The following is a 16,022-nucleotide window of genomic DNA, read 5'->3' as shown; positions in this document are numbered from 1 at the left end:
GGCTGACCTTTGGTTGGCAAGGTCCTGCCCTGACAGACTAGGACTTTCTTCAGCTCCTGACTCCTGTCCCTCAGGTGGGAGCTCTGTTCCTGCTGCTCCATAGGAGCATGGTCTCTGGCTTTGCAGGGCTTTGTTTCCACAGGCTTTCCTGAGGGACTGCTTCTTGTGTAGGTTCTGCTCTCCCTCAGCACTGGCCTTCTACTCAACCATAATGGCACAGCCCCACACATGCCCACCTTGTCTCACTGGCCATCTGCAGCTGCATCTGTGTGCTCCCATCTCTCATGCCATGTCCCTTTCCCAGTTACTACCCTTGATCCTGGTTTATGTCTTCTGAAATACCTCCCTGTTTTCCCATGGCACTTAAGTTACTCTAAAGCAGGTCCTTGCTGAACCCAGACCTCTGCAAGATGTGAGGACAGACCTGTCTAAGAGGGGAGGCTTCTGCCCAGCTTTAAGAATGTGCACAGACCTGGCTATGCCCTGGGCTTCTCCAGCTGTCTGGGGCACAAGGCCCCAGCTGAGACTCAAGACTGCATAGCCCTGCCCCATTGAGGTCACAGTGGGGACAGGCTCCAGCTTCATACAGTCTTGCCCTGCTCAGCCATGGCCTTTACCCATGCGTGGCCTATCCCTGTCCTCAGAGAGATGCCTGTTGCCTAGAGCTGGGGCTGCCCAGGTGTCCCCATCTGCTTCTGATTGAGGTAGGATGAGATCTGAATGACATGGGAGGGCCCCAGGCCCCAGGTTAGCATCCCCACACTGCCTGACTTAATGACACACATATAGAAACAAACTTTAAGGATGGAAAGGGCATCCTGAGATCCTCCACAGTCTGTGAAAGTTGAATATTTCAGAGCTCAAATAAGTATTGTGGATGACTGTCACGTAAATACTAATTTGTTTGAATAGGCAATACATATATAATTTGGATTTACCTATTCAAAGAGATAGCAATCACTCCTTATGTGATATTGTTTCAATTACACAGTTTTGACCTCTCATCTATGCTATACGTAAATTTCCTACACATAGGAAAGGGGTAAAAAGGATCAGGTAGAATAATCCGTATAAAAATATTAACAGGGAGGATGTATTTTGATTATAAATTTCCTTGTCAGGTTAGGCATTTTAAAAATGCATTTTTTCTACAAATGACATCAGCTTGGAAATAACCTATAACTTCTCTGGACACAAGAGATTAACGCAGACCCCTGATAGTAGTGTTAATCAGACTTTTCACTTCTGTTATGCATACACTTGTCAATACAAAAAAAGTGAAAAAAATAGTTGAACTACAAGAAAAGATAGCAGGTTACATGTGACAAAGTATCTTAAATTATAATTTTAATTAGTATGAATTAAAATGAGGGAAAAGAGAAAAACTGCAGACTACAAATTCAGCAAAGGAGTTATGTTTTAATTTTAGTATAGTCATTTCCAAAGCCCTTCTTTAACTTAGAAGTATATGCATAGTGTTTTTTTGCTCTTTAAATCTTATTTGTGCTAAAAGTAAAATAATAAATGCTGGAATCTATTAAAAAATGTAGTGTTTATACAGTACTTTTTTGAAAAAGTACTGTAGAAAGCGAGAACAGAAATTCTAGAGAAAACCCCTGGTTATACCCAAATGTTCCCTTCCCCCTCCAGTCTTGGAACATATTACTCAAGTTGTTTTCCTCTTTTTTCTAATTTTTGTCTGCACTTTCAGCCTCCTGACTGGAAAAGAAACTGAATACTCTCATAAAGTGATGAAAAAAGATGGAGCTTTAATACTTCAACTTCAAAGAATGAGGAAACAAGGAAAAGGTAGGGAAAAGTCATATCTTCAAGGGATTTCCAAATAAAGCTATATTGATTTTGATCAAGAGAGAAACAGGGAGCATTTGGATTTTTAGATACATTTTAGTGCCAACGTACCTATTACTGTTTATATATTGAGTTTATGGTCTTCTAGGAATGCCTAAAAGTGCAGAATTAAAAAACATTTGCCACTTGCCAGAGCCTTACCTCCAGAGAAATCTAACATCTGGTATCAAAGTTTTAATTTACAATCCATTTATAATAATAGGTTGCAGATATTTTTTGATGTTGGCGAAAAAATAAAATTGTAAGATGTCATATAACCATGGAATGCAACCAGCAGGGATGATTTTCAGGGAGGTCATAGAATCATAGAATGGTCTGGATTGAAAGGGATCTTAAAGATCACCCAGTTCCCCTCTTGCTTTTGGCAAGGGAACCTTCCACTAGATCAGATTGCCCAGAACCCCATCCAGCCTGGCTTCTTCAGGCTGGTATCTTCATAGGAGAGGTGTCCTAGTTCTCTGATGATCCTCATAGTCCTCCTTTGGACTTACTCCAAGAGGCCTGCGTCCTTTTTATGTTGGCGGCCCCATAGCTGAATGGAGTATCCCAGGTGGGAATCTCGTATGAGAGGAATAGAGAGGGGGAATCAACTCTATTGCCCTGCTGGTCACTCTTCTTTTGATGCAACTCAGGATACAGTTGGCTGTATCTGACTTGTGCAACTTCAGGTTCATTAGACAGTCTCAAACTTTATCACTGAGGAACAGCAAGAGATAAATGGAAAAGTTCTGGTCAGTAAGGAAACATGTAAGTTTTTACCAAATGTGGCCTATGCAGGGATGGCTGGCTGCTCTGCAATAATAAGAATTATTTTACATAATTTTTTAATGTGGAGTTTTTTCTGTAAATAGAGAAACATAGGTCCTGTTAGCTATTGATTCAATCTTACTTTCTTACTGGCCTATTTTAAGACAGAATTAATTACTTACTCTATAGGTGTCCCTGTCTCCACTGACTGTAGAAGTCTAGATTACTAAGTTTACTGTGGGCATATATGTTTTCTTGGCTCTAGACTTTCTTGGTAGGAATAGTGGACAAGAATTCTGAATCCCTTTCTGCAGGGGATAAAGTTATGTTTGTCGTCCAGGTTGTTTCACAACTACCACAGATTTTCTATCTACAAATGCTCAGTGGGATTTGGGGCAGCTATCACTGAGCAATTTTTCATTTGCATTGCTTCCCTCTTTTTCTAAGAGAATAAAAGAGAAATTTGGTCTTAGTGGTGATTTCCATTTGGCAGCTTAAAAAAGATGGCAAGCCATATTGGAGTACATTGTCTTGTAACAGCAGACAGGGTTAAAACGTGAATTGAAGTCATACTTCTTCAGTGCTGTTTGTTGAAGGAGGAACAGTAAAGTCTCTTGCATCTGCAAAATGAACTTTCAAAGCTTCCAGTGGGGGTTTCCAAGTAACATGCATCTCATAATAGCGTGAGCAATAGCATCCAGATCTGATAGGTACACATTTTACTAGATTTTACCTTTGGACTAAAGTAGAAGGCTGTCACAATTGAATGTCAGAAAAGTCCACAATTTTCAGTGAAAGATTCTGGATTCTACCAATCAATTTTATGTCTGTCTCACTGAGATCAAAGCTCTTCTAGCCAGCTCTGCAACGTCCATCTTAAGCAATTTCCTTTTCACTCAGCATAGTCCATCTTCAGTGTCTTCCTTCCTTGGTTTTCTAGAAAGCTCAGAATCCTTTGCTGATCTCCTTTGATTTGTGTTTCCCCCTGTTCTTCCCATTTACATACTTTACTGGCAATTAGGTAAATGCACTCAGCTACATTTATTTAAACATATTCTGAGCATAAAGGTCCATTGCAGAACTGCTCCATACACTAGAGAGGAGTAATTCTGGGGGACTCTGGGCTGAAGTATTGAGCACGGGTTGGTAAAAGAATTGCCCACCTAATATGATTTCTTCAAAACCAGAAGAAACCAGAATCTTCATCCCTGCCTCTGAATCATCACTTTGCAATCCTTCTTCAGATGCTCCTTTCCATATTGTGATTTATCTTCTTCCTCCTCACATCTGGGACTTCCACAGTACCTGTTCTTTCCAGGCCTCCCTTCCTCTTTTCCACTTGGCTATCAAAATAGAAGTCCCCCATTCAGGCAATTCTCCCTTGAAAGTTACTGGTATGTCTTTTCCTCACAATTTTGTATGATTTCAATTTTGATGAATTTTCCCACTAATCAATCCCTCAACTCAAAAATACTGCTTTTTCACAACTAAAAATGGACCTCTCTCTTCGCAAAAGTTCTTTTCCAGCTGACGGTTTTGTTGAGTATAAATTATCATTAATTACAAAAAAAGCCCCACATATTAATTGTAAAACTTTCAGTTTCTTGTAATTTTGCTAGTCAGTATAATCAAAATTTTGCAAGTCAGATATGTTCCTCCAAAAAAGCCTTTTAATTTTTTTTTTTTTCTAATAAGTCCATGAAGATGCACCAGTTATATTTAAGCACAAAGTTTAGCAGCTAAGACTCTGATACTTAGTTCTGAAAGTTTTCATTTGGATTGCGGGGCTAGATTAATTTGGGAGTGAGATGAATAGTCTGCAACTGTTCTTTTTAACGTTCAGTTATCAGTGTAGGAAGGATTTCCCCTGTAGTAATTAGTAATTTGAAAAAAGAGAAAGGTGGCTGAACCACAAAAGCAACTTTTTAATAAAATTTCACTTTAAATGTTAACCAGTCTGTACAAAATGTAAAGGCTTAATCATAAGTAAAGTATCAACTGAAAGGCAGCTTAGTTAGCTGGATTGAATTCAATCTGCCATAGACAAGCATACCTACCACAGATATATATGGTATATGAAAGACTATTTTTAAAATTGACAGTCTTTTGCCTTTTTAATAAGGTGATGGAAATCTAGTTTCTAAAAAATCAACTCATACTGCTATTAATGTTCAGAAGTTCCCTTTATTACAAAGATATAGGCTTTCTTGTTACACAGCATAGCCAGGGACATGTAAGAACAAATTTGTACTTCTTGCTTATCTAGCACAATTATCTTTGGGCTGTGTGTGATGAGAAATACAAAATCAAATGAAGTGATTTGTTTGGAGCTCTTATGCTTAGCAAGTTTTACTGATAAGCTGTATTGTCAGTTTCTCCCATTTGAGAGCTGAACTATAAAATTCCAGCTTGTTTACAAGATAGTAGTATAAATATATTGACTACTGAAACACTGCAGATTTTTTTCTGTATTTTTGATTCACTCCATGACTAGATTGGACAGGGGCACCTCACATTTAAATAATAAAAATTAAAAATAACCAAAACAATTCTGCTGCAAGCCCTTCAAGCTTAAGGACTTCTGTGATATATAAACTTATCACTCAACAAAATCCTTCTGCATATTTTCTTTAAACATAAGGAAAAACTTCTTCTCTCACAGAGTTGTCAGGCACTGGAATGGCCTGCCCACTGAGGTGGTAGAGTCATCCCTTGCAGTGTTCAAGAGGCATCTGGATGAGGAGCTACGAGATATGGTTTAGTGGCTTGTGGTAGCAATGGTAATGGGAGGAAGGTTGGACTAGATGATCCTGTAGGTCCTTTCCAACCTTGTGGTTCTATGATTCTATGATTCTTTGATGTATTTTCTTTTTTTTTTTCAATTTTTCCAAACTGATTCATGCTCAGTAAGAAGCTAATTATGGTATTGTATTAATATAATTGTGTGGTTCAATACCATGTTTACCTTAATTGTCCCTCCTTGAATATAGAATGCTATTTCATATGACATTGATTATTCCACAGTAATAAATTTATTTACTTAATATTGCAACTTTAGAGGTGTAAGACACATTGGTTTCTTCATACAAAGAGGAGGCGAAGGCACAGAAGAATTTACATATACGATATCTATCAGTCTTACATGTCTACTTCAAAATGCCTGCAGCTTAATTTTTATCAGACACTTACTATTAGCAATTTTTGGGCTGAAGTTATAGCTTTTACTGAATTCAGTTTCCTCTGTGAGCTTTTAGTTTTGACCCCAGAGCAGAATCTTAAACCAAGCATTTAATGAGAAATTCATAATCAGTAGTCACCCTAGAAAATATTTTAAAAGCTTTTCTGCTTAGCTGATGAGAGTCTGTGTGACACAGACAGCAATAACATGTAATGTGGCTGGGGTGGACTTCACCTGTTTTATTCAGAAGGCCATCTTGTCTCCTATTTCAGTTTACACCTTCCAGTGTCAGTAATAAATGAAATAAAGGTATTACAAGTTCTTTCAGTGCAAATCACTGGCTTGTTCCCAGCGATAATTCATGCTGTGTGCTGAGAGAGGTAGAAATCCTTATAGCATGTGGTGATATAATTAAGACTGTTACAGTGCACTCAAGCAGGGGTGTGGAATTAAGGTGAACAACTTTACTCTTCTCATTACTTAATTTTAGTGTGATTTATTTTGTAGTAATCACATAAAAATATGCATTTATGCATAAGCTTCAAGGTCTTAAAACAAAAGACAAAGAGGGAAAAAAAAGGGAAATTAGGCTATACCACAACACGTAATTATCAGCAGGGTTGCTATCTTTAAATCAATAACTCACATTTCTGGCATTTGAGATAAAGGTACAGATAATAATGCCACTCATTCTCTCTGTGGACTGGCAGTGAGGTGGAATGAAAACCTTTATTTGGACACAAGATTTCATATGTATTTTCTGACACCAGAGAAATCTCATTGGTAATTTGATTCTCTGATGGAGAACCTGTTCTGTTTTAATATATGCTATTCATTTTGGATTTTTTTTCCCATTTACTGGTTATAGGAAGTGTTTAATATTTCTTTGTCCTGTCTTTTGCCTTGTTCCTAGGTGCCAGAGATACTTAGCTCCATGAGTTTTTGGTGTTGGTACATCTTCGTATGTGGGCTTAATTCTGGTGCACTCTATTGCAATATGGATAAAAACTTATATTCAGACTTCTGGTCTTCTACTAATAAAATATAATGGAGTTTGGGATCTAACACTGTCAATGTCTTGTTCAGTTATTCAATGATCAATTATCATAGTCCATCCAGTTCCAGCTTATCTGTAGGATGCATTTACTCTGGGTTTAACTTTTTCTTTCCAGCATTTTGGGTGCTAAACTGATTCAAATAAAGGTAAAAAGTTATTATTTTCTTATAACTGAATAAGTTTTTTACTGAATTCACACTTGAAATTATTCAGATTTCCTGCAAAAAAAAATTGAACAGGCAAAAGGAAGACAGATTTCTGTTAGAAAAATATCATCTGAAAGATGAGTGACTGGAACAGACCCTATAATGGAAAAAATGTTGTCAGTCTTTCTCAGGGCATCTGAAAACTCTCACCCTCACTTGACCTTATTATTACATATTGAATATTTTGAATGAAATACTTTGACTAAAATATTCCTTAGATACCAAAGATATTGGATATTAACCATGTATTTTTGAGCAATGACTAATTTTAAAACTGCACCTTTCTTCAACAAATCATCAGTTGTTTTTTTCTTCAGCATATACAAAGTATATAAAAGCTGCACAAATGCTTACAGTCTCATATCCCATCTTCAGGGTCATTATGCACCAAACACTACCATATCCTTACAGCTAAACTGAGGAAGTACGGATTGGATAGGTAGACTACCAGGTAGATGGAAAAATGGCTGCTGTCAAGATGGGTCCTTGTCAGGATGGGCAAATGGACTGATGGTCCTCTTGAATTTCACCAAAAGCACATTCAGTGACCTGGCCACAATAACACTGTGCTGGCAAGCAGGCTGAGGCCTGAATGGTAAGAAAGGAGTTCGGAGAAAGACAAGATGAACTGGAGTGTGCACCTGCAGGAAAAAGGGCAGCCTAGACTGCATTAGCAAAAATGGAGCAGGTTGAGTCAAGTAACTATCACTATCCCCCTCCAATCAACATTTGTGCCTGACTTCTCTGACCAGTCTTGGCTTCCTCAGTACAAGAAAGACATAGATATATTCATGAAATCTTAGTGAAGGGCAGCTGAGATAATCAGAGAGGTACAATGCATGGTATATGATTGCAGGCTGAGTGCTGAGTTTGTTCTTTGTTGAGAGAAGAAGGCTGGAAAAATGGGGGATTTTATTGCTGCCTTCAGTTTCTTAATGAGAACATGTAATGATTATGGAGCCAGACTTCTAGCAGCTGAACAGTAAAGGGATGAGAGCTAAATGACACAAATAGCAACACAGATATTTGGTTTTTTCTTTCCTATAATAAGGTTGTTCATATACTTGAAGAGGTGGCCAAAAGTGGTTGTGGAATCTTCATCTTTGGAGATATTAAGAAATTAGATAAGCCAACTGCTCAAAGTTCACCTTGCTTTGAGTAGGGGAATAGACCAGATGACACCCAGAGGTATTTTACAAGCTGTATAACTACAATTTTGGGGGAAAAAAAAAAAAAAAAGTCTTTTATTTGGGAAGAAAAATCTTTAAACTCACCAGAATTTTTCACATATATCCAGTGACGATACTGAGAATTATGAATGTACAGAACATGCTTATCTGTTCATGACAGAACTTTAGATGACTAAAGTGAGAAGCATTCACATGCTGAACATTTCCTCACATAAAGCAGTGTACTTATACCATGTGTCAGTTGCTTTTTTTCTGTGTTAGTACACCTTCAATTTACCATTTACTTCACAGTGTTTCTTAAAAAATGAGGAATGTTTCCAGTCCCAGGCAGCTGTTTTGTTTCACTGCTCAGTGGACTGAGATTCTCTGATCTGTATTTTCCAGTCAGTTAAGTCTGTACTATCCCAGTGCCGGGACTGGTTTAACTGATGGTAGAACACCCTCGTACAGTCAAAGAATTAAACTGATTCACACAATCATAGAATCACAAAATATTAGAATGGCTTGGGTTGAAAGGGACCTCAAGGATCATCAAGTTCCAACACCCTGCTGCAGGCAGGGTTGCCAGCCACTAGATCAAGTTCTAGATTGGATTGCCCAGGCCCCCGTCCAAGAGAGATGGGGCATCCAGAGTCCCTCTTGGCAATCTATTCCAGCACCTCATCACTCTCTTAGTAAAAAAAATCTCTCCTGACATCTGATCTAAATCTCCCTTCCTTTACTTTAAAACCATTCTCCCTTGTCCTATCAATATCTACCCACGTAAAAAGTTGATTTTCCTCATGTTTATAAACTCTCTTTAAATATTGGAAGGCTGCAATGAGTCTCTCTGCAGCCTTCTCTTTTTGAGGCTGAACAAGCCCAGTTCCTTCAGCCTGTTTTCGTAGGAGAGGTGCTCTAGGCCTTTGATCATCTTCGTGGCCCTCCTCTGGACCCTCTCTAAAAGATCTTTTCTGTGTTGGGGGTCCCAAACTTGGACGTGGTACTCCAGATAGGTTCTTATGATGATGGAGTAGAGAGGGACAATTATTTCCCTCATCCTGCTGGTCACCCTTTTTCTGAGGGAACCCTTCTGTGCCTTCTGTGATATGAACGCACATTGCTGGCTCATGCTAAGTTTTTCATCAACCAGAACCCCAAATTCCTCCTCAGCGGGGCTACCCTCATGGAGTTCTCCCAGTTTGTATATGTCTGGGATTACCCCAACCCAAGCGCAAAACCTTGCACTTTTCTGCACCTCATTAGGCTCTTAAGGATCCACCTTTCGAGTTTATCAAGGTCCCTCTGGATGGCATCCCATCCTTCTGCTGTACCTACCGCAATGCTCTGTTTGAGGTCATCAGCAGACTTGCTGAGGGTGCATACAGTTCCATCATCTAGGTCATTGATAAAGATGTTAAAGTGTACCGGTCACAAGACTGACCCCTGGGGAGCACTGTTCATTAATGACCTTCACCTGGACATAGAGCCATTGACCACAACCCTCTGTCTATGACCTTCCAACCAGTCCTTTATCCACTGAATAGTCCACTTTTTAAATCTGTATCTCTTCAATTCAGAGATAAGGATGTGGTGAGGGACCATGTCAAGGGCCTTGCAGAAGTCCAGGTAGATGACACCAGTGGCTCTTCCTCTGTCCACTGACACTGTCCCTCCAGCATAGAAAGCCGGCAGATTGGTCCGGCAATATCTTCCTTTGTTGAAGTCATGCTGGCTGTCTTGGATCACCCACACATACCTCATGTGCTTTTAAATATCTTCCAGGAGGATTTGTTCTGTGACTTTCCCAGGCACAGAGATGCGGCTCACCAGCCTGTTGCTCACTAGATCCTCCTTCCTCTCTTTCTTGTAAATGAGGTTCCTCAATTTCCATTGTAACCTTTTATCCCAGCTACCCGTGAGAACTTACCACAGCTGTTGACTACATGTGCCAGTTGGCACTCAACCATTCTCAATGAATCTGAAACTTTATCTCAGTAAACAGATGAAATTTCTTTTTTATTGTATAATTTCTTGGATGGCATTAACTGTTTTATTTCCCTAAAAACCCTGATTCAATCTTTTCTCTCCAAATAATGTATATGACTTAGTTTTCCTAACACATTGGAAAAAAGAGAGCTACACAGATATGTGATGTAGTCTGTGCTCTAATAAGACAGTCCCTCCACACAAAAATTAAGCATATTTAATAATGTATAGTGATAACTGTCATACAGTATGGCCAGCATATAAGGGCAAATCCTTTACTTCTCTCCAGTAGAAATGGCATGTACTTCTTGCACAGTATGATGTGTTAAAATCCCATTTCAGGGCCTCTATTCAAAAAGGCATCTTGGGGCCCCAAGAACATGACTGCCTATTGTTCTTTTCCTAATTTCTCTGTTCTGGGGAGGAGGTGTTAGCACTATAGCAGTGGTGTTAGATGAACTCTGTAAGCCTTGTTCTTGTATGGCCAAGCTTGAAGTTCTTCAGATAGAAAAGCGTTGCTAGTTCCTGTGGTTGGGATCCAAAGGTGAAATTAAGAAAGTCAAGAGTTTCTGTTCATACTCACAGGTCGGCTAGTAGCTTTTGACAAGATCTGATTATGAGTTTCTATGGCAAACTATGTTTAGCCACAATGTACAGAACAAAGAGTGCAAAATTGAAACCTTAAGTTCATTCAGTGCTTAAGTTTAAATTCTGCTGCAATGTTTTGCTTTCCAGTTGGGAAAACTGGAGCTTAATATTTCATTTCATACTGAATCTACCTGACTGGAAACATGACTGCTGACCTGAGATCAATGTTTTATATTCAGATCAGATTGAATTGATGTGGTAATTCTTGGAAGATGCAGTTGTGGAGAAAAAAATCATGCTTTGACTACCTTAGGAAGAGGTGAAAGTGAAATAAGAAGTGCTGATCATGTACTTTGTCTCTTGTCAACTGAAGGTGCAATAAAGAAAATATGGATATTTAAATGCATACATTTTAAATGGTGCTTTTTTTGTGTGTGTGTTGTTTTTGTATATATTAAATATACTTATATATCAATATGTTTCTGTATTTATTATACATACATCTTTATATAGGTAAAAAAAATGCCTTTTTTTTTCTTCTTTTTTTCTCTTGGGAAACATGGCCGGAGGACAGTAAAAGATGTCTACAAAATGTCTTTCTAGATACTTTGTTGTTCAAAATGCTTTTATTTCAACACTTGGCTAGGCAAGTGTCTGAACAGTTAATGTGTGTATGACTGTTATTGAAAGCACTGTGCTACAGGTAGGCACAAGAACTGACAGTAAAACAGTTCAAATAAATAAAGGAATGATTTTAATGTTCATAGGATTGTATGCAGAAGAGCCACAAGATGGCAGGAGCACCACATACCAGTTTATTTTCATAGCATTTAGATTCTATTTTTTCTACTTTTCTTGTACTGCATTGCAATTTACATAGTTTTGATGGTTTTAAAAGCCAATTCAGTTCAACAGCAAGTCACTTAAAAGGTTTTAGGTCTCTTATTATGTATGCCGAAATCCAGAGCAAATGTAGTAGCAACATTAAATTTGAAGTGTTGTATTAGTGGAAGAATGAACCACTTTTAACATCCAACTCCATAATCATTTCCTTATTTAGAAAATAAATGTATCTCCATCATATTTTCAGCTGTTTAGGAAATGATTTTTTTCTTTTTTGATCAAGTTCATAATGTTAAAAAGTACTAATGGACTGGTAAAACTCTCCCAATTTATTCTTCACATTAGAATTCTGAAAAAAAAAAAAACCAAACCCTCAAACTTAAAATGCAAACAGCTCTTTAACCAAGTTAATAAGAGAATACTGTAATTTTTGTGCTACTGCAGGAATGTTTACCAGATGCAATGCGATCAGATTATTATCTAGATATAGAGCAGAGACTGTGTATTCGTGCTTTGAGGAAGGGTTAAAATTTGGAAGAGGACCTGTTGGGACCAGCAGTTTTTACCACCATTAGGAAGTGGGCTCAAATTTGACCATACAGTAAGTTTAGAGGATGATCAATTTCCAAGTATTCAGCAGAACTCTGTTAAGAGTTTGGCAGTTTGTTTTGTGAGTTTTCTTGCCTGGGCCTGCTCTAACTACTTCACAGGGTTAAGTAGCGTTCCATATAGGTGGAGACATACAACACCCCACAGAGAAAATTGAGCAGAGGCCCTCCGGGGCTGTGTAAGTTGAGATGACTTTTTTTCTGCAGTTTTGGATGATTCCTTTATTTCTGCTCTGTTCACTGTGTGAGACTGAGATCTTTCCTTTGGGAGGAACAGCATGTGTCCATCATGTTACCATTGATTGTGCAAAAAAATTACTCATGAAGATGAAGATGAAGAACAAAAACTGAAGGGGAGGGAAAAAGAGCTTATGTGGAAGACGAGGAAATATGACTGTTTTTTTGTGTTAGGATGACAAAGGAGATAAATTTTAGGGGGACATGAAGAAGAGAATATGTTACAGTGCTTTAAAAAGCAGGGGAAAAAAGCACGAAGCATTTGCAAGGGTGGAATGACAGAGTCAAGGTAGGAAGTGTCATTACGAGTAACAGCCTAAAGGAGCTTATCTGCCTTGGATGCTAAGGACATTAGTCTCAATTGCAGTGGCCAGAGCAGATTTCACAGAAGGTTTTATTCTCAGTGGGTGAAACTCATTTTATATGCAGAAATAGAGTACCTTAGTGCAGGCTATGAATGTGAGAGGAAGAGTAATTTTTTTTTTTTTCCTTTTGGCAAATGGTATGTGTAGGCAGGGTCTGCATTTAAGGTCTGACTCTCTTGTCAGATCCTGTTTTCAGTTTCTTAGAAGATTTTATGGCTTAAAATGTTCTGGGTGAAAATGCCCATGCTGGGTGTCAATTTTTATTTCTGTAAGAGATACAGCTACATGGTTAGGTCATTTCCCAGAATGTAAATAGGGGGAAAGTACATTTGCCCTTATAAAAGAGTCCTAAATGTTTCACTGAGAAGAACCAGTGCTTCCATGTTTGGAAGAAAAAATTCTTGTGAGACCCATTTTTAAATCAGGACGTTAGCTTATTTTTTTTAATTTTTATTAAGCACATAACTGATGAAATTTTAACTGAGAAAATCTCAAAATGCACATGCTGATCCAAATACATACAGGAAGACCTTGTAAGCAAGGCTGCCTACAAGCACTTCTACTTAGTGACTGTATAGGTTCATAAGGTTTATCGTTTCTGCTGCTGGATGAGAAGGAGGTATCTTCTTTCCAGAAGCATTCCTCAAGGAGTGGTACTGAAGGATCTGGAAAAATGGAATGTAAACTATCTCCTGCCTTGTCTTTTCCCCAACCCATTTGCCTATCCCTTCATCTCCCTTCTTCATATTTCTCTTTGGGAGGATCAATAAAATTTAGTTTGTTTATATTTCTGAGTCCCTGTTATCTCAGATTAGTCTTTAACAGTTTGCAAATCAGGTGACTGTATTAACTTGTACCATCTGAGAAAGCTGTATCAAAAAGGGGGCTGAAAACCTACAAATAGAATCACTTACCATGGCAAGCAAACCATAGGATGCGAGCTTAACAGAAAATCTTAATTTTCACATTTATAAACTTTTGGATGCCTCATGGTGTAGCCTTTTTTGTGGTTTTCTTGTACTTCAAACAGACATGCATGTACAAAATATTTGCGTGGCTGTCTGCTAATATCTATCTAGCGATCTAGTTATCTCTTGGCAGGAATAAAATCTGTTCTAATATAAACCCACAGCTTTATATTTCTTTGTAAAGTGGAAAATGTAAGTAGTAATTTTACCAGCAGAGAAAATCTATTTGAAGGTTTTCTTCTCATCTTCAGTCTCTTCCTGATTTTTTTTTATTTTCTTTAATGCAATGTAAGATGATAAAGTACACAACTACCCAGTGGAACCATAATCCATTTTAGCTGTTCAAACAACATCATGCTATCAAAGGACTTTTGATTTTAGAGCCTTTTCACTGTGTGGTACTGGACTTGCTTCAGCAATATAATTTTGTGTGCCATTCAAATCCATTTTATACTCATTGTCTGTATATAATATACAGACGTATATACGTATTATGTACTGTAAGTATTGCATGTGATCATCTATAATTTGTATTGTTGCATTTATTTGTTTTTATTTTACAGCCCATACATCAATAATTGCAGAAGAAAAGGCAAATTTTTCCCTCTTCCCTTCTGTTCTCCTCTCAAGACCTGATCCTCTCTTAAGCATTTCGAAAGCATAAATGATTTGGAAATTGGAGTATTGGCCTTTTTTGCCTTTATAAAAAGAAGGCTCCTGTTTGTGACACCCAATGTACCACTTGGCTTTTGACTGAACTTCCAAAGGTATTCAGTGTGATTGCTGCAGGCATCAGCAATTGTGTTTTTCTCTTTAAGTGGCCTAGAAAGAATCCAATTAGAAGCAAGAATATCTGTGAACATTAGTTTTTTTTACTAATCATCTGTAGAAAGAAAGCGATAGTGTATAGTATTATTGCCTGCAATGTAGTCATAATCTCAAAATACATTCAAAAACTATATACTATTAACTGTAGAATGGAATTATTTCCATCATTGAATAGGATAATGTACAGGCATTATTCTGTAAGGTCCTCCCCTCTGCGTGCTTTATTATGCTATGCTTTGATAAGAGTTTAGAATTGCAATGTATACATTTATTTGAATTAAGTTTTTTGAAAGATGACAGTCTTTTCTTGACATTTTACAGAACATAGAAAAGTAAATACTGAACTACAAAATACAACCTCTTCTCAGTACATTCTCAACACTTATTTTTCTATTCTTGGTACTTCTGTGCCAAAGACAAAATATTTTTCTATCATCTTTGCACATGAAATCAGATGAAAGTATAGGTGAAAATAATAAGATAGTTGGTGAGACAAAATTCAAACTTTTTATGGAACTTGAAGAAGGCAATGCCAACTGTGGTGTCTTACAACTGGAGAAAATTTTGAGAAAAAGTAGATCCTCCTGTAACCTGTCCCATCTAGTGACTCTTTTCTCACAGCATTTACTTTCTCCTTAACATTTTTTCCATATGAAGACTGCACTCTTCATAAGGAAGGATGGCACTCTTCTAGTCTAGCCTGCACACATCCTCTGAACTGAGCATCCCCATTGTATTGCCCTGGGAAAAGAGTCTGGCAGAACCAGACCGTAATGTAGTTAAAATGCCATCACTATTGTAAATGAGTAAGCAATGATTATGGTGAAGAGACAGACTGTTTCATCCAACAGTGACATTGTTAATTTTTAAATAATCTCTACAGTAATTTTATTTTTTTTCCAAAGAAAACAAATACTTGGCTATTTGCAATTAAGAATTTGTTCACATAAAAATGTACTGATGGGTAATAGAAGCTACAGTTTTATTTATGCCTTACCTATTCAAAAAAAGATAAAAGATTTCATGACACACTATTAAGAAAATTAGCCTGTTTGCTAAGTAAACAAAATCTATATGAATGATCTTTGCAGTTACAACTAAATATTAGACACCAACTCATTTATTTTACCTTTGCTGCCTAACTTGCAAAGCAAATGCAAAAAATGCTTTTGCTACATATTCATCAGAACACTTCTTTCATTATCTGCATAACCTTCCAGTCTGTATTATTAGCAATAAATATCAGGGTGACTGATAACAACCCAGTTTACCCTCTAACTTTCACTGAAAAAATAGAAAATAGATTTCGGTGATTAGCTGAACTCAGTCATGATAATGATGAGCAGTAATTATGTAATAAAAAGAACTGT

The 16,022-nt window shown here is 37.6% G+C and overlaps 1 long non-coding RNA gene across 1 annotated transcript; it reads left to right on the top strand.

Annotated features, from left to right (window-relative positions):
• Nucleotides 1-582: 582 nt before the first annotated feature.
• On the top strand, nt 583-6,847 carry LOC149919923 (uncharacterized). The gene is made up of 3 exons (XR_016464043.1): nt 583-704; nt 1,712-1,809; nt 6,708-6,847. It is a non-coding gene; the product is annotated as an uncharacterized LOC149919923 (long non-coding RNA).
• The last annotated feature ends 9,175 nt before the right edge of the window (nt 6,848-16,022 follow it).

Source organism: Phasianus colchicus, chromosome 1 (assembly GCF_987193195.1).
Source record: "Phasianus colchicus chromosome 1, bPhaCol1.hap1.1, whole genome shotgun sequence".
Classification (NCBI taxonomy): domain Eukaryota; kingdom Metazoa; phylum Chordata; class Aves; order Galliformes; family Phasianidae; genus Phasianus; species Phasianus colchicus.
This window is presented reverse-complemented; position numbering and strand designations above follow the sequence as displayed.